This window comes from Vicugna pacos, chromosome 5 (assembly GCF_048564905.1).
Source record: "Vicugna pacos chromosome 5, VicPac4, whole genome shotgun sequence".
In the NCBI taxonomy this organism is placed as follows: Eukaryota; Metazoa; Chordata; class Mammalia; order Artiodactyla; family Camelidae; genus Vicugna; species Vicugna pacos.
The window spans coordinates 15,376,773-15,395,363 of record NC_132991.1 but is presented as its reverse complement, the minus strand read 5'-3'; the positions used below and the strand labels follow the sequence as shown (position 1 = coordinate 15,395,363).

At 46.2% G+C, this 18,591-nt stretch overlaps 1 protein-coding gene across 9 annotated transcripts in view; it reads right to left on the bottom strand.

Moving 5' to 3' along the window:
• Positions 1–18,591, bottom strand: part of MGAT5 (alpha-1,6-mannosylglycoprotein 6-beta-N-acetylglucosaminyltransferase) — a 330,723-nt gene that overhangs the window by 205,301 nt on the left and 106,831 nt on the right. The gene's annotated exons all lie outside the window — the stretch shown is intronic.

Sequence of the window (18,591 nt, the reverse complement as noted above, 5' to 3'; positions counted from 1 at the left end):
ATTTCATGGAATGTCAGCAAAACCCCAAGTGGAGGGTGGAGTCATACCACCACCGGGCACTTTTGTGCATCTGAAACTTGAGCTTACAAAAGTCATTATTATGGACTCTGGCAAGGATTGGAGCATGCAGCTGGTGAGGGGAGCCCGAAAGTGGATGCCCCCTGGAGACAAGGAGAGGGGAGAGAGCCCCCATGTTACTTAAGCAAGGCCAGCTTTCATTAGCAGTGTCTGGAGCTGAGCTGAACGTCTCAGGGTCACCAGGTGCCCTCTCCCCAGGCACCCGTACAGAGAGGCTATGCCAGGGTACCCAATCGCCTTTCCACTCCAGCTACTGTAAGTGAAAGCTGAACCTCACTGCTCACTTGCACACTTCAACCCAGGAAATGTGGGGCACACAACGTCCTGCTTTTCCGTGGTTCTCATTTTCGCTTACATCACAGGGCAAAATGAGAGGTGAGAAGGCAGAGATTCAATAGAACGCAGTCAGATCCTACCCATTACCAGGGCAGGCTGAGCCAGGGTCCTAAATCAAGGCTTCCCAACAAACGGGGCTGAAGCACAGCTTGCAAATGGGTTGCCAGGAGGCCAGGATACTCGCCCCTTTACAGAGTCCTGGGCCCAAGAACCAGCCAGCTAGCCAACAGCACTATCTTCGATGTGCACCAAAGCCAGAGGCTAAGCGTGATCTCCGACGTGGGACTAAGCCAGGATGTATTCAGAGAGTGTGGATGTTTCAGTTCAAAGCATCCTTCTTCCTAAGCACCTAAGAAGAGATGATAATGAGATCCTGGGGCAGTGAGCTCTCAGCGTCTGCAACGCAGCGGGTCTCGGCGGGTCCTCCTCATCATACAACAGAGGTATCAGTAGCACCACCGTGAGGCTGAGAGTAAATGGTAAATAAATTGCTCATCTGTCCCAGGCACTGTGATAAATGCTTTTTGTGCCTTAGCTCACTGAATTCTTGGAAGAGTCTTATACACTAAGACTATTAATATTTTTATGTTTGACTTTCAAAACAATTTTTTGAAGTATAGTTGATTTGCAATATTGTTAGTTTCTGGTGTACAGCACAGTGATTCATTCATACATATATATTCCTTTTCATCATAGACCTTTGCAAGATGCTGGATATAGTTCCCTGTGCGATACGGAAGAAACTTGTTTATCTATTTCATGTAGAGTAGTTAGTATCTGCAGATCCCAAACTCCTAATTTATCCCTCCCCCTCTTTTGCCTTTGTCTTCTATGTCTGTGAGTCTGTACCTGTTTTGTAAATAAGTTCATTTGTACCATTTTTATCTATTTTATAAATAGTAGTTAGTATCTGTTTTATAGATGGAAAAACAAAGGCACAGGGAGATTACCTTGGCAAAGGTCTGCCAGCTCTGTGGGAGAGGTGGGATCATCTCCTTGCAGCCCAGGAGTCAGTGAGCCCCGCCCTGCCTTCCCAGGGCTCATCCCTCCTGCCTGCCAGCCTGTTTCTTTATGGCTAAGCATGGTCAGTAAATGCTTAAAGGGTTGTGAAAAGCAACAAAGAATATGTGACTCAAATCCAACGCAGCTCAAAAGCCTACAACCTTCACTATTGGCCCTGAACAGAAAAAGTTTACCAACTGCTGAATTCAAGGCCACTGGTTCTCAAAGTGTGGTCCCTAATTCAGCAGCAGCAAGAGCAGCAGTCAGAGGGCAAATTCTCGGGCCCCACCCCAGACCTGCTGAATCAGCAGCTGTTGTGGGGTGGGGAGGAGGCAGCCACCTGTGCTTCAATAAGCCCTCTGGGAGACGTTGATGCCCACTCAAGTCTGGGAGCCCCTGGTGGACGCAGGCAGATGGATGCCGTCAGGAAGCTGCACCACCATGCCGCCACCGCAACGTGCTGGGAACTCTGTCCGGCCCTTCCTCCTTCCACACCCGTCGGTCTGGGAAACCCCATAACCAACCCTGCAGGGTCTTCCTGTCTTCGTTCGAGCAGCTCTCCCTACCTGGCTGTCCCTCCCCATGTCACACTGATAATCCAAACCCAGCCTGTCCCCAAACACCAGCTCCTGTCCCACCTGCTTCAGACCCCCTTCCCACTGCTCTGCCCCCGACGCGCCTTCCTAGTCTGCAGTTGTACAACACTGACTGACTATGTGGGCTGTTCGCCGGTTTCTGTGTGGGAGGCATGACATCCTTGAAGGGACGTTCTGTTCTCAGAGAAAGACACTGGGCCCAGGGGCACAATAAAATACCTGCTGACCGAGTGAGCTTGCCATCTGGGCACTGTGACACTTCACTCAGCCCTTTACACGCAGGCCAGCTGAAAGGTACCGGCCCTCCACTCCCTCCACAGGGGTGCACTGAGCACCTGCTGGCCCCAGGCCCCGGGGGCTGAACAAGGAACCAGACACGGCTTCCAGCCTCAAGGGGCTGGTGCTTTAGAAGCCATCCCTCTAACCAGTGCTGCCCTCAGTTCCTCAGGAAGTGGCTGCACTTTCTTTTTGACAACCCACACCTAGCTAGCCGATATCGCCCCAGGGCTGGAGGGGTTTTCCCAGAGCAAGTAACCTGGGTGCTCTTCCAGGACAGTCTCTGGTCATTTTCTTCTGTTATTTTAGGAGACAGCCCCAAATGCAGACAGGAATTACCTGTCTGCTTGCAGATAGGAAGCCCCACCCAGCTTCCTCCATCAATCCCCTGAAGAAGTTGCTCAAGGCAGCAAAGTTGAAGCAAAGGAAAGACCAAGGCCAAGAACTGAGCAGGGACCCAGGGGGAGGGGGCTTGCTTCTCTACCTTGGTCTTGGGGAGAGTCAGGATCACCCAGCTGGTGCATTCGAGGTGCAAAAAGATGATCAAGACACCTGGGGTCGGTCAGATGACGCCAGCTCAGAGACATACAAATTAGGAGGGAAACTTCTAACTTGAAGTTCAGAGCACAGTTCTGACTACTGAGGGCCCAGGTTTTGAGTGAATACCAAACTCTCAGAAATATTCTTTTCTCCAAAGGAATCCATAGTTTGAAATCACAGCAACTGTATCAGCACGCAGAGTTAGATTAGAATTCGTATCTCCAATCCCTATTAAGAGGGAATTTAAAAAGACTTTTCAAAATCATTATTTGGGAAATACCCCTAACTCCCACAGTAATAGGATAACAATAGGACAGCAATCCACACCAGAGGGTGTTGTTGCCAAAAAGGACTTAATAATAGTCATCAGCAATGGCCATGATGTTAACCACGAGGCCACAGAACAACAGCGATCAAAATGTTGTCAGTCAAGCTAAGAATCTTCCTGCCTCCAGAACTCCTGACAGCTGGATCCTCTAGCAAAGTGCATCCAACAGGCTACACAGTAGATCTCAAGTCTTGGCTGCCAACCAGAGTAGTGACAGCCCAGGGCCATGACTTTACCAATCCTCCTCCAGAAAGAAGTCTGCACCATCTGTGTGCAATGAGCTAAGCCCCTAGTTCCATCACAGCCACTGCCCACCCTAACATGCACCTCCTCCCTTCCTGCACTTCCTCAAAGAGCAGCCCTCACTTCCTCCCTCCCCATTCACTCTGCAACACAATGCAATTAGGCAACCACCTTTCAAAATGTGATCAAAGATCTCTGGCAAGGAAATGTGTCTGTTCTCTTACTGTAAAAAATAAGAGTATGTGAAAGGAGGCCCAACGCCACTCGTCATGAGAGAAATTCAAACCGAAAGCACACACACAAAGTCAAAAGCACAATGAAACACCAATTCACACCCATGAGGATGGCTACCGTCAAAAAAGATAGGTAAGAAAAGTGTTGGTGAGGTTGGAGAGAAGCTGGAACCTTTATACACTGTGGGTGGGGCTGTACAATGGTGTGGAAGATCGTCTGGCGCTTCCTCAAATAGTTAAGCGGAGAGTCTGAACGTGACCCAGCCAACTCCGCTCCAAGGAAGTCTCCCAAGAGAAATAAAAGCGTCTGTCTACACAAAAATTTAAACATGAATGTTTGCTGCAATATCATTCATAACAGACAAAAAAAAGAAACGTTCCACATGTTCAACAACTGACAAATGGATGACCAAAGTGGGGCACATACATACAATGGAGCTCAATTCTTCAATAAAAAGAAATGAAGTACTGATATGTGCTACGACATGGACGATCCTGGAAACATCACGCGAAGTGAAAAAAGACAGTCACAAAACACCATATGTTGTATGATTCCATTTATATCAAATGCCTAGAATAGGCAAATCTATAGAAGCAGAAAGTACAATAGCAGTTGCTTAGGGCTGGAGGGGATGGGGAAGCAGGAGGTGAGAACTAAGGCATGCAGGCTTATTCTGGGAGGCAACGAAAACGTCCTTAAAATGGATCGTGATGATGGGTGCACAATTTTGCGGATATACGAAGAAACACTGAATTATACACTTTAAATGGGAGAATCGTATGATATGTGAAACACAGCTCGATAAAGCTGTTCCAAAACAGAAAGAAAGAAAGCCCCTCTCCAAAGCTGCGGGGTAGGGGAGGAGCGGTATTTGGAGACAGGCAGATAAGCCCCACAGGTGCACCCAGCCCTTCCCTCTCTCCCCACAGCACAGCCAAGCCTAGGCTGTGCCACTACTAAGGGCTGACCACAGCCGTAGCAGCAGAAGGAAATTATAGGGAGAAATCTGCCACCCGTTTACCAGATCCGGCTGCTCTTTCAAGCTCCAGATCCACTTCCCTGGCCACCCTTTAAGGTGTGGTCGGCTTTGCCTGCTAGATGCCAATTTCTCAGACCACTTGAGAACACTCCAAAACAACAGCCCCTGTCCCATGGAGTGAAAAGCCGACTGATGAGGTGGTGGAGCAGTTCCTTCAGATGCCCATCCAACATCCATTTCTTGTATCAGGACCTGTCTCTTTGGAGGATGAATGAAGTTGGAAATGCCCATCCCTTCAGAAGCAATGCCAGCCCCAACCACAGAGATCCGATCTCTTCCTACAGCCCACAGGACCATTCCATCACAGCCTGCCGGTCCCACGTTCACCTGGGAAGCACGACTCACACTTAGTCACTCACAGACCTCTGTGGTCCTAACTGCACCACCTGAACTTCCCTTCGGTCTTTCGATGGTGGCTATCAGAGCCTACCCCTCGCCTCATCCTGAGAAGTGACATTCAAGACATCCCGAGTCTGCTGTGCTCAGCCATGGTGCCTTGGGAAGCCTCACCCCATCTCACAACTGAACCCCGCATCCTGCATGAAACCTCCCTCCCTTGGCTCCCCAGACCGAGGGGGCTCCTCCTCCTTGGAACACCCTCAGCAGTACGAGCTCCTCCTGCAGAGCTTCTTACCCACTGCTCTGTCAAATCATCTTTTCTTTCATCTTTCCTATGGATCTGTAAACTCCCTAAAGACAGGAAGTACCAGGAACGGGACTGCCTTGTACACAGGGGGCGGTTGTTAAGTGTTTGCCAGACGAAAGAGCGGGATGGTGGCAATGAGATGAGGAAACACAAATGAGCAGTGACCTTCAGGACCACCTCCTGATGTGATCCACAAAGAAGCCGGGCACTCTGGGACTCTGTGTGCACCTGACCTGCTGGGAGTTTTTACCCTAAGATCTATCACATAGCAGTGAAAGATCATCACTGCTTAGAACAGATGGAGTTAAACTATAGTGGATATGGTGGTAGACAAGCACTGAAAGGGAAAAAAAAAAAGGGAAAAAGCTCCAAAAAAAAAAAATTCTAGAAGGGACAGTGACTGTGGGAACAAAAAGATGTCCAAGACAAGGGATGGGAGAGGAAATGGTGGGGTGGACTTTGGTGGAGGCTGTTGGTTATATTACTGGGCATCGGAGATGATCACAGGAAGACACTGGAAGGGTGGTGCGGAGAAGCTGACTCAACTAGTGCACACAAGGCCTGGAAACCTCGACCCATTGCTCGTTCCATCTGTCGGCACTGTGGGATCCTAGACAAGTCTGTCTCAGGTTCTGCACATGTAAAGCGCGGAAAGTTGTAGGACCACGGAACACTGTACATACAGCTACATGACTGAAGGTGACCGATCCTATTTACTGGTTTTCAAACTGTCTTCCAAAGGACTGCACGGTCCCCAGAGGTGTTTCCAAAGTTCCACAAACGTTTTAACTTGAATTCTGTTTTCCTTTGTTAAAAACAGCTTGTCTTTAAAAAATCTGTTAGAGATACACACTATATATAAGATATATAAACAAGGACCTACTTTACAGCACAGGGAACTATATTCAATAGCTTGTAATAACATATAATGGAAAAGAATCTGAAAAAATATATCTTTATGTATACCTGAATCACTTTGCTGTACACTTGAAACTAACATTGTAAATCAACTACACCTCAATAAAATTTTTTTTAAATCTGTAGAAAAAGTTTTATACTATAGAGATTCCAAACAAAACTTCCCCAGCTCCCCCTCTATGTACAGTCTGAACTTTGAATTCCTATGCTTCTTTGGTCAGGAAAATTAATGCTTGGCAGTAGTCTTGTTTGCTTATTCAAGTTTTACAAAACTCAGGTTCACCTACATACTCATGTAAAACTGCACAGCAGAGAACACTGAGACCCAAGTTAGATGCTAAATGAGGATCAGTCACAAATTGTAAGCTTCAGAGGCTTCCAGTCTGATTTCCTTATTATAAGGAGTAATAACAGTCTTTACAGAACACTGATGATTCAACTATGAAACAATTTCCTACTCCTTTTCTTTCTAGGGTTGGTATGAATTAACATTGAGTCAATTTCAAGTGCCTGGAAAACTGTGTTAAAAAACAGTAGCCATTTCCATGTGCAATCAGGGTGAGTCTGGGCTGCTACTACTCTGTAACCAAAATGTGGCAGAGACATGAACTGGAGACTTGCCTTAACACGAGTGCTCATCATCTTACCAAACTCTCAACTCTGCTCTCTGGCACAGCTCACTAGCGTAGTGATCGAATTAAAAAAAAAAAAATTGGGATAAATTGGGAGTTCGAGATTGGCAGTTACTAAGTACTATATATAAAATAGATAAACAAGTTTCTACTGTACGGCACAGGGAACTATATTCAGTATCTCGTAGTAATGCATAATGAAAAAGAATATGAAAAGGAATGTATATGTATGTTCATGTATGACTGAAACATTATGCTGTACACCAGAAATTGACACAACATTGCAAACTGACTATAATAAGAAAAAGATATAGGATAAATTAAAATGTATCAAATACCTTTAGGCAAACTAGGACACTACATGAGAGCTTGATTTAACACAAGATCTTGCTTAGGAAAACAATAACCAATTACAAACCCTTGATTTACAGAGGACATTCGGGCCCAGAAAACATTATGTCTTCTAGGTAGAGTCAGAACTGGACTAGAACTCAGGTCTTGCTTCTTAATTCGGTATGGGAAGCGGCGTCTCCCAGCTGCTTGCAGAAACTCAAAACAGAAGAGACTTTTCAACATGAAACACCAACCAGAAACCACAGTCTGGTGACAGCAAGGAGCTGTGAGTCCACTGCGATGTCCCACCAACCTCAAGGGGCCGGTGCATCGGCAAATGACAGGAAGAAAAACACACATTCATGGAATCACTGGTGCAAGGCAGGCAGATGGCCGGGGGGGAGTCTTACTCTAAATACAGTCTTCTGTTGTTAAAAGGAGAAGCTGAGCAGGAGGCAAGATCAAGCAAAGCAGCTTTTTCCTACAAAATAAGCCCCAATTCCTGGGAAGATGCTCTGAGGCTGGATGTTCCGTCCCCTGGACCACCTGGTGCCATTGCCTTGAAACCAGTCGTGGGACTCCCTCGGCAGTGGCCCCCAATCTGAGGTGTGAGTGCTTGACAGCTCTGCTCAACGTGAGCTCTGCTCTCTCCTCCTAATTCGAGGAGCCAAGGAGCCCAGGAGCCTCTGCTTGTGCTGCCTGAACATGTGTAGACGGCCCCACCCCCACCACCCCTCCCTTCCACTTTCCTGACTGGGTCCTCAGATGAATTCTAGCCCTTTATAAACAGGAAAAACACATTCCAAGTATAGACAGCCTGTTCTCTTTAGAACTGGCCAAACAAGTCTCATTTTGAGTCACCAACCAAAAGGCACCCGCTAAAACAACACATCTTTGCTATTCTTGCAGAGGCCTTTTTGATCTCCGGGTTTTACACGATCCATCCCTCTTACATTTGAGATGGATCAAACCAACCAGCTTTCATTTATTAGGCTGCACGTGCTTTCTTGATGTGGGCAGGGGAAGGGGAACCAGCAGCCCGCCCACCTGAAGCGGGGTTTGCCTTGCAGCTGCACAGTTTACTGAGTGTAGCTCAGGGCTCCATCACTGGCACCAACAGCTACATTAATTTTCAAACACTGTAATAAGGCTAATGACTGTATCCAGAACAGGCTCTCCTTCCTACCACCTCTGTTTCATCTCACCCCACTCCCCTCCACCCTCTACTCCAACTACCCTCAACTGTCCCCTGGCCACTGTGTGTGTGCCATCTCCACTAGGGGGCGTGTATGGGCAGAGAAAACTGCTGGAAACACACATTTGAGGACTGTGTTCTGACTTGGCCACCTGGGAGGGAGAAGTGCAGAGTCCTGGCAGGTGGACAAAAGGGAATGATAACAAAGGAGTGAGAAGGAAGCTGTCATTTCTGGATCAGATAAGATCTTCCCATGTTCTGTAAGTTTCATTTACCAGGCTCATAGGTTATTCACGGTTGACAGAATTTCCCTTCAACCAAATAAATGAAACCACAGCAACTCCGAGAATTCTGAAAACATCTACTCAACCAAAACAAAAGGCATAAGTTCCTGAAAAATGAAATAGGTCCGTTTAATCCAGGGCACCTTGATCCTTGGCTCAGCTGACGTTTGTGGCTGGGTAATTCTTTGTTACAGGGGCCTGTGCTGCACATCAAAGGATGTCTGGCAGAATCCTTGTCCTCGATCCACAAGATGCCATTAGAGAGACGCCATTGGGACCTGCCACCCTCAACTGTGACAATCAAAAATGTCTCCTGACACTGTCAAATGTTCCTTAAAGGTTAAAGCACCCCAATTGAGAACCACAGCCTTAACCAATCAGCAGGACCTTACCCACCCATAGGATAAGGCTTGGGAAGGTCCGCCCACAGGACTAGATTACGGAGCAAGGAGAAGCAAACCAAGTGCACTCAGGAGCCAGTCACCAGCCCTGACGACGAGCAGGCTCAGAGCCCGGTGCAAAGACTAGAGGCCACAGGGAGATGGCGCGGGTGTTGGGGGGATTCCTGATGCTGCCCCAAGCTGACTGACGGACGCGTCTCATTTTCTTCCACATCCTTCAGTTCCAACACTATCTTGGCACCCGCCGAGGAGCTCATGCCTAGGCTGGCTATGTCCCCATTTTACTAATTAGTATATGGCTTTGGGGCCCCACTCCACAAAGATCCCAGTCCATAAATCAACAGTCACAGGGAAGGCTGCTATGAGAAGACAAAATCTGGATGATGCTACATCAAACAGTCTTAAACAGAGAAGGACTGTCATCTGGCTTCCAGCCCAGGAAACCATGAACACGTATTACGACAGGTCGATAATGGCTCTCCAGGAGGTAAAAAGGAATGGTCTGTGAAAAGATTACATAGTGTGTAAACTTGTTAGGTAGTTCTCCTCGATGTTGGATGAAGCCCTCAAAGATTTGCTTTCACTCAGAGCCAACGGACAGTCAAGCCACAAAGACATTTTATGATAAGTATATACTTTTTTCCTCTGAGGATCAGGCTTTTGGCAACTCCCTATTTAGAAAACACCTATGAATGTCAACAGGCCCAAAATGGCTCCAATAATAAGGAAAGCCACAGTCATAAAAATCATCAAAATCACTTCCAAAAACTGGGGCAATGCCCTCAAGATAAAGCTCATTATTCAGCAAGCACTCACTGAATCCTACAATCCCATCACCCCGGAAGCCCATTCCTTCAGCTGGAGAGGGACACAGGCTGGGTGCTGGCCCTCGAGTGTTCCAGCTGCACTGTCTACAGAAATGGGACGGCCCTCCAAACACAGGATCCGAGAAAGACCAGCAGGTTACAAGTCTCAAAAACTAGCTGGAGAATGAGAAGATGAGTGCGCACACGTACATGCACACAGTCTGGGGAGGAGGGGCCCTCAGAGGCTCATCAAATGTAAACTGTATAGTGAATTTCCCATCACTTCTGAAATATAGCAAATCCCCATGAAGCACAAAGCCCTAGGCTGTGCTAGATCCTGGGTCATTAATGCCCCAAGTCTGAATTTTCTTAGGGAAGAGCTCAACCATCAGACATTGGTTGATAAGTTTATAAAGGGTGACCTTTAATAAACCAAGGGCAACTCTCCCAATACTGCAAATACCTGGTCCCAAGCCACAGGACTACATAAATGATGAATCAGTTCAGACCAAAACAGAACATCTCATGAGAGTTTCCTGAACTTCCAAAAGCTGGGGCCTCTCAACCCCGAGGCACTTAAGAATCACCTGGGCTCCTTCGGAAAAAAGATGCCCAGGGCTCACGCGTCAAGATTCTGATTGACTTGGTCTGAGGTGTGGCCAAAGCAGGGATATTTTTATTTTTCAGCTGCCTCAGTGATTTTGATATGCAGGCAGACATGAAAACTGTTACATCCTTGGACAAATGTTCCTTCTGTCAAGCCTGTGGGTCCCATCTAGTGGGACCCAAAACATGGTCTATCCCAGCATTTAAAATGATAATGTCTCCACTCCGCACAAACGCAGATGCACTGGCTTACTAGACAATCCGTATGTGAGGCACGCTGGTTTTCTCTTGAAGAATCACACGCTCATCTTCTCAGGCCAATGCCCAAGGAGCCCTGCCCGGTCTTGGGGCTTTTATTAACCGCTCCTTGGCATTTGGCCCGAAGGATGAAGTTACTTGAGGTTAACTTAATAGCCCCCACATCTACCAATGCCTCCAGTAACCAGCACCTCTGTAACCCTGCTACTCAAAGTCTGGTCTGTGGACGGGCAGCACTGACTTGAGCTGGCAGGCTGTTAGAAATGCAGGCTCTCAGGTCTAACTCCAGATCAACTGAATCAGAACTGGTGTAAAGAACGAGATCTGCAGGTATCTGTTTACACATTAAAGTTTGAGATGCATTTTATAAAATCTCATCCAGAATACTAAGGATGGGGGCCAATTGGATGCTAATTTCCAGTGAGAGATGACAGAGACTATAACAATTCTTTTCTTTTTTATTATGTGCACAGAACTTGATGACTTGATATTACTTTTGAATATACTGGATGCATGTCAGGAAGACCAGCTGTCTTACAGGTGCTCCTAGTTACTGTCAGACATATCCAGCTGAGATGAGAAAGCCATCTGCTCACGGCATGGTTTCATCACTGAGCTAGGAGTACATATAAGACAACTGGCCATGCTTTCTAACTGCAAAATATTGATCCACTTCCCTAAAATCAAGGATACAATTTGAATACACGTCTTCTAACTTTAACTCTGATATAGCAAACAATTCTATACAGCGAATCTCTTTAGTCAGCTACCCAACATACACTTTGCACTGCTCACCAGTTAGACATCACTCAGGGCTGGCTGAGTTGCTGCTGTTTTATAGTGACGAAGTGCTCATTTCAGAACACCTATTTAACAGTCATGACTACCGTCCCAGTTGACTTCAAAGTGAAACAGCTTTCAAATCAGGTAAGCATCCTTATTAGATGCCTTAATTTTGCATCAGATGACATGAATCAATATTTAAAGTTTCTAGAAAGGTCTCTAATTCTGGTATTTTCCAGGGCACATAACTGATTTTGTGGCCATTGAAAGGCTTTCAAAGGTTTGCTGAAAGAAACTACTTTTTGACAACTTAAGTTCCTTGGCTGAAAGAAACTCTATTTGAAGGATTTCATCCATCCATTGTTGCAGATCGACTTTGCCCAAACTTTTGTGACAAATGAACTCTTTTAACAACCTCTCTTTCTGTCATACACAGACATGCAGGCACACATACTGTAGGAACTTTTGAATTATTTCTTAATTTTTACATGTATATGATCAATGGAATATTAAAGTAAAATCCTATTTCGTTTTTGAAAAAAGATATTAAAGCTTATGAAGTCCATTCATTTTGATACTGTTTTTGTTAATGTGCAAAATGATTAATGACAAGTTACCATTTTGCCCATTTAGCCTGTAACACACAGGGTTCAATTTAATTACCTAAGAAAAAAGCATGATTGGTCAACAAAATCAATTTCAAAATTACAGTCTTATTAGTATACATACGGTGTGGGGACCCAATGTACATTCAAAACCAGAGAGCGATCTAATTACCGGCTCCAGCACCAATATCAGCCAGCAAACAGCACAATGTTTGGATTTCTTGTATCTGAATTTAAAAACAAATGGTTCCTAAACCTCTGTTTCCTCTGGACACGTCACACAGAACGTGTGTGCTCCGTTTCCCAGGAAGAACCACGGAGGGGACGGCTCGTGCTTCTCACCAGAGTGTCCTTCTTGGGGAGGAAGGACAGCATCTGGGCTTGAGGGGGTGGGGACTGCTGGGTTTCCTGCCCTCAGATGGTGCACTCCCCCTTTCCCCGCCCCCAGAGGGCTTTGCAGCCCATCAGAGCCCATCACCAGGGCGGCTGTGTTGATTCCATCCAGGAGAGATCAGGAAGTCTTGCACTCAAGACATCTTCCAACTCAGCTTCACTCTGATAAAGCTGGAACTGTCACCTTCATCTGCCTTCTACTGTTCTCTACTTCACAACCCAGAAGGGAGGAAGGGTGTGATTCACTGGCATCTCCAAACCCCCCATAAGGTTATTTTTTAAAATTGTTTTCTGTTTGGCTTCTAAGTATCAGGCTAAGACAGCTGGTTTCCAGCAGCTATTTGAAAGCATTTCTCTACAAATAACACACGCAGGTGTATGCATCTTTAATCCTAATAAATTAAAAGGCAAAATGACTATCACAGTCATAATATTTTCTCTTTATAAATATTGATTTAGAAAAAAATACTATAAGATACGCCAAAAGAATTCTGATCAGATGAATCCAACTTTTGGCTAGAAGGAAGTTAAGCTGGAGAAAAATCAGCAGAATTGTCAGTAAAATGCTCAATAATTTATACTTTGGCCTGAGTGTTCCTAATGCATCCTGTCTGTAACCAACAGCCCATTAGGGATATAAATAAATATTTTTATAATGTATCATTTCCAGAAACCTCCTGGGTTGCTAGGGCAGAACACTCTTCTGCACCACTAACCACAATGCAAGCTCTTGATAAATGCTGGTAGGCTTTCAAACTCTTCCATCTCAAAGAGGGATCGGAGATCATATGTGTAAATACATATTTTATTGAATGACTTTCAAAAATAGAAATGATAAAAGAGACGTCACCGCCATTCAGAAGGAAAGCCCAGGGTACCCTCAGGAACCCAGCCCCGGGACAGGAGAACCACAAGGGAACCACTGCCCTAGAGATTTCAAATCCCTGGATATGGCCTGGCCCTGGATACACCTCTTGGCAGAAATTTTCAAAGCAACTCTTACGTGACCTAAAATAGAAGTCAATAAAAAAGGAAATGGCCTGATAAAACCCATCTCTGGGTTTCCTGTATACCGGGCACAGGTTTTGCTCATTAGACTTCACGGATTCAGGAGGATCCTGAGAAGAACGTTCATCTTTCATCTTAGTGTCAAGATTCACCCGGGCATTCTGAACAACTAGCTACGTGGATTTTACTTGATGGCACAGTAAAATGAAACTGACATTGCTTCCCTCTTCATGAGAGTTGCTAAGAAAATCTCAGAGCCAAAATCACTGTCCACTTCAAGGAAGAAAGTTGGCATCTATTTTGTGTTTAAACCTCATTCCTGACTATTTTCTCCCTGTCTCCTTTTTCCTCTTAATTTTAAATGTATCTAATCTTCCTGTGTTATGTGTTTTAATCCTTTTTGAAACATATCATGGTAAGGAATTAATTAGACAAAAAGGAACAAGACAGCTATGGCACACAGAGTAATGGCCATCCAAATGTCCAACACCGTCATCCCCGGAACCTGTTACATTTCATGCCAAAGGGGGAATATAGTATCAGATGGAATTAAGGTTGCTAATCAGCTGACCTTAAAATAGGGGGATGATCCTGGATTATCCTGGTGGGCTCCATGTCATCACAGAATCCTTAGAAGTAGAAAAGGAAGACAGAGGGCAGGGTAGGTCAGAGGGGAACAGTCTCTCCTCAAGAACTCTCTGACTACACACAGTTGTTCGCCTGAAACCAAGGACACTGATTTAACAAGCCTGGTTACTTGGTTTCTCCGGGTCACCTTTGGTTCTCTTCTGGTGGTAAGAGATTAGGAATTTTAGAAGCCGGGAGGGCAGGGATGAGGAAGACAGCACAGAAAGTTAAGTGCAGAAAAGGACAACACTTCAGGGCCATTTATTTGGTCTAAGAGCCGGCAGCTTGTGTTATCGCGGGAGGGAGCATCACTCTGTGATTCTGACCGTAACTGATTTTCACAGTCATGACACTGCCTCACTCATTAATGAATTGTGATCCAGAATTCTGGGCTATTTCTAGAAAAATTTATAGATAAATGAGGCATTGATGTGGGCAGGGTGCAGAGGGAGGGCAGACTGTAAGGTGAGACGGGAAAAGCACAGATAGGGTGAAATGTCCCATATGTCACACAGGCTGACCACAGGGCTTCCCCTCTGGATTCTGGTTGCCACCCACCTAGACATTCTCTGAAGGCAGCACTGTCCTGATCATCAATATTACCTCAACATACATCCTCTAAGCTGATGTCCCCTAGTGCCTACCTCATTAGAGAATAACAGCCCCCCAAATAGGTCCACATCCCCACGCCCAGAACCTCTGGGGTAAACTGAGGGATGAACCACCAAGCCATCTGTTCACGGTCACGCAGTTGCCAGGTGGTGGAGCTGTTAGAGACCCTGACCGTCTGGCTTCCTAAGCACGACTCTAGGATGCCTCAGAGAGCTTGACACACCAAATCACAAAGTGAGTCAGTGGAGTGAGTTAAAAAAAAACCATAGGGATGACATCACTTGCTCGGGCACATAACAACAAGCGCTTTACAAATATCAGCCACTTTCCACTGAGTGTTACGCTTTTCCTACTATTTCAAGGGAAGCCTGTAGGCCAGCTCTTTTCCAAGGAGGAGCTGGGGAGGTATACAATCATCACCAGAAAATTTTTCAGAAAATATAGCCCTGAGAGCGCCCTCCCTCCTCCTCCTCCCCAAATTCTGCTTTATCATTCTGAATTGCACTTCTAGCTGGTGATTAAAACAGAAACCAACTTCCCAGGTGATCTGCAAACACCTACTCATTATTGTCTCTCACACATCCCCTCCCCCCGCCCCAGCCCAGCCAGCCCAGTATCTCTGCTCCGAGGTGCTCCCATGACATGGAATAGAACCCAGAATGAGCTGAATGTGGATCTTCATGGTGGAGATTTAATTTCAAAGGTATGAGGGCGCACAACTAAAATTCAAGCAATCAGCAAAATAATTGCGCTTCATATTAGAACTTGGCAGCCAGGTAAGTAGCAAGAGGGTAACAACATGCACACATTCCCCTTTCAACGGCAGAAACTAGCCTGAGAAGATGGGAGATTACTAACACATGTTACTAGTTTAGCACACAATCTCAATCTTACTGTTTATCTCTTGCAGTTCCATCAAAGTGACATTAGAGTGGCATTTGTGGGTATTTTCCATAGAGCAAAACCAGAGAAACCAAGTGGAGCGCTAGACCCTATCAGACACACATGCACGGAAGGGGCTCGCTGTGTACCCTCCATGGTTCCACACGTGGTGGAGACAGAAGGTTGAAGAGATGGTCCCCGCCTTAGAGACAAGCCCCGCCTCCCCCAGCACCCACACAGCCGTGCAGAACACGGCTAGCTCAGGGCTCCATCAGCACGACACCTGGGGTTCCAACGACTCAGGAGATGGAGAGAAGCCCCTGGAGTTTTCATAGAGACACTGTGACGTCAACTGGGTCTCTTCCCTTCATTTTCTCTCATTTTTAAACCTTCACCTAAAGCCAGGACCCAGGCTAAGATAAAGGGTGAGTAAAATACAGTTCCTGAAGCTACTGACAAGCCACAGGCTTAAGGCAAGGTACACAGCCTGAGAGATACCCAGTTTCTCTGCAGTCACGGGGACTCTGCGAGAATAGCTCTAAACCCGAAGGAGGGGCCCATGGGGCACAGAATAGGAACAGGGTTTTGAATGCATCACTTAACATCTCAAAACTTTGGTTCTGTCTGCCCTTAAAAGGAAGCAGCAGATAGAGGTGGTATCTGAGTCCCTCCCATTTTAAGATTCAAATGAGAACAGATTTTTATCGACCAGCTCCTTGAATGTTTTGATAATTCAGGATGACCACTCTCGTAGCCTAGAAGGGGATCCTGGCAGGAGGGGTAGGGCTCGTGGGCAACAGATGACAAACTGATTTACAGCAAGGGAATTATACATGAATGAAGCCATTATGCAAAAGAGAAAAACACCAAAGTTCATTTTAACTGTGCCCCCTCCATTTTATCCCTTGCCTCGAAAACACTAAATTCATGTCACTTGCTTCTCATGGCCACTAGATTTATATGCCCATTAAAAAACTACTTTTATAATCACCCTATGCAAAATATTATGGCCATTATTATGATGATTTAAAGCCCGCAGCAGTGCAGCAGGATCTGGGGGGAGTTTATTAACACCTTAGCAGAACATGCCATGAATACACCATTGGGATATTCACTTGGTTTTAAGAAGTCCCTTGATTTTCTTCCCAGCGAGTTCAGTCCACACTGAACTCACACCGTGACTGCCCCAACCAACGAGATCAGGTAAACTCTTTCCCCATTTTCTCTGTCCCACGATGCTTCCCCCCATCAAGAGCCACCCCAGCATCAAGCTAAGGCACTGGTTCTCAACCCTTACTGTACTTCAAAACCAACTGGGAGACCTTTTAAATACAAATGTCAGCTCCACCCCCTTCCCAAGATGATGATTTAGTTGGTCTGGGAAAGTCCAGGAAACCAATATGATTTTAAGCACACCCCTAAATTCTCAGAGGCAGCCAGGGTTGAGAACTATTGAGCTAAAGTGTCCCTCTTCCCAGGCAGATATGAAAGTGAGCAGGAAGAAAAGGGGGTGGGGGACAAACATGGGGGAGGAGGGCTATGATGAACCAGAGACACGCCTAGAGGAGGCAGCCACTTTGCAGCTCCAGACCCCAGACAACTTGAGGGAAGATAGCCTGGGGATGGCCAGATCTTCCAATCTTTCCAGAGAAGCCAGAAACCCAGAGCCTTGGGACAAATCTCTGTATTGATCAACATCTGCACTAATTTCATTTTTTTTTTTTTTAAGTTCTGGGAGGGCCACAGTTTAAAGGAGTTTACAGTCTTGCTCACCTGCTCAGGCCACCTAGTTACAGCTGTCTGTTACTTTATCCCAACTGCCTGACCCATTCTTAACTTTCTGAACAGTAGCGGGTATTGTTCTCCAGCAAATGCTGACTTCTGATCATCCAGTGAAGGCTTCAGAGCTCCAGCTTCTCGCCCACAGGCTCTGGCCAGCACAAGCCTGTGAATGAGTCATGCCCAATGGCCAATCCCAAGAAACTGGAGGGGAATTTAAAAGCCATCTAGAAAGAGAGATGCAGATGCCAGGATCCAAAAAGTCTAACTGATCTGCTCAGGACCACAAAGACTGTTGAAGGTGGGGTGACCAACTCTGTCCCAGTGTTGGCACTGGAAGTCCCCTGCTCTGGGAAACCAAGGCAAAGAAGGATGGCTGGTCTTCCTGGATAAAGGACAGAGCCACCCCGCTGTCCCTTGTGCAGACACCCCCATCATCTGGAATTCCTGATGCACATTCACATTCTACCGTCACGATTTGCTCCCTGTTAAGGTCCAAACTCCCTGAAGGGATTCAAGTCTTGCAAAGTGAGTGCTTGGTATCTATTGGGTCAATAAAGCTTTTTGCAGCTCCTTGATCAATAAAGATTCCTGCTGGTGCTGTCCTTGGAAAATACAGGCATCACTGCTCTGGGAATCTCTGAAGAATCTGAAGGTCTGGACCATTCATCAGAGCTCCCTTCTCAGCCCCAATAACTACTTCACCACTTGACTGACAGAAAACAGGAGAGACACAGAGAAATGAATCAGATGAGTAACTTTCAGATGGCTGCTTCCTTCTCTCCTTGGACCACAAAGTCTCCTTCCTGCTCTAATGAGGTTTTTACCCACCATCAAGGGACATGGCATGTAATGTGTTCTGAATTCTCCACTCCGAAGGCAGCTTGTCAGCAGTGAAAGAAGTCAGCCTTGGCATTTCCCTCTCAGAAGCCCGCCTGGGAATCACTCAAGGGGGTCGGAGCCGAGTGTAGAGCGCCGTGCACGGATGGAGAGGCGATCGGGAGTGGCAGTACCACCCAGATTCCAATCTCAGCCCCGACGTGAATTGGCCCTGGACCTCCTCCCTTCGGGAAGTTACAGAAATGGAGATGCCACTGCTTCCTCATCTGTGAAATGTCTACCTTGCAGGGTTTCAATTTGCAAAGGACCTA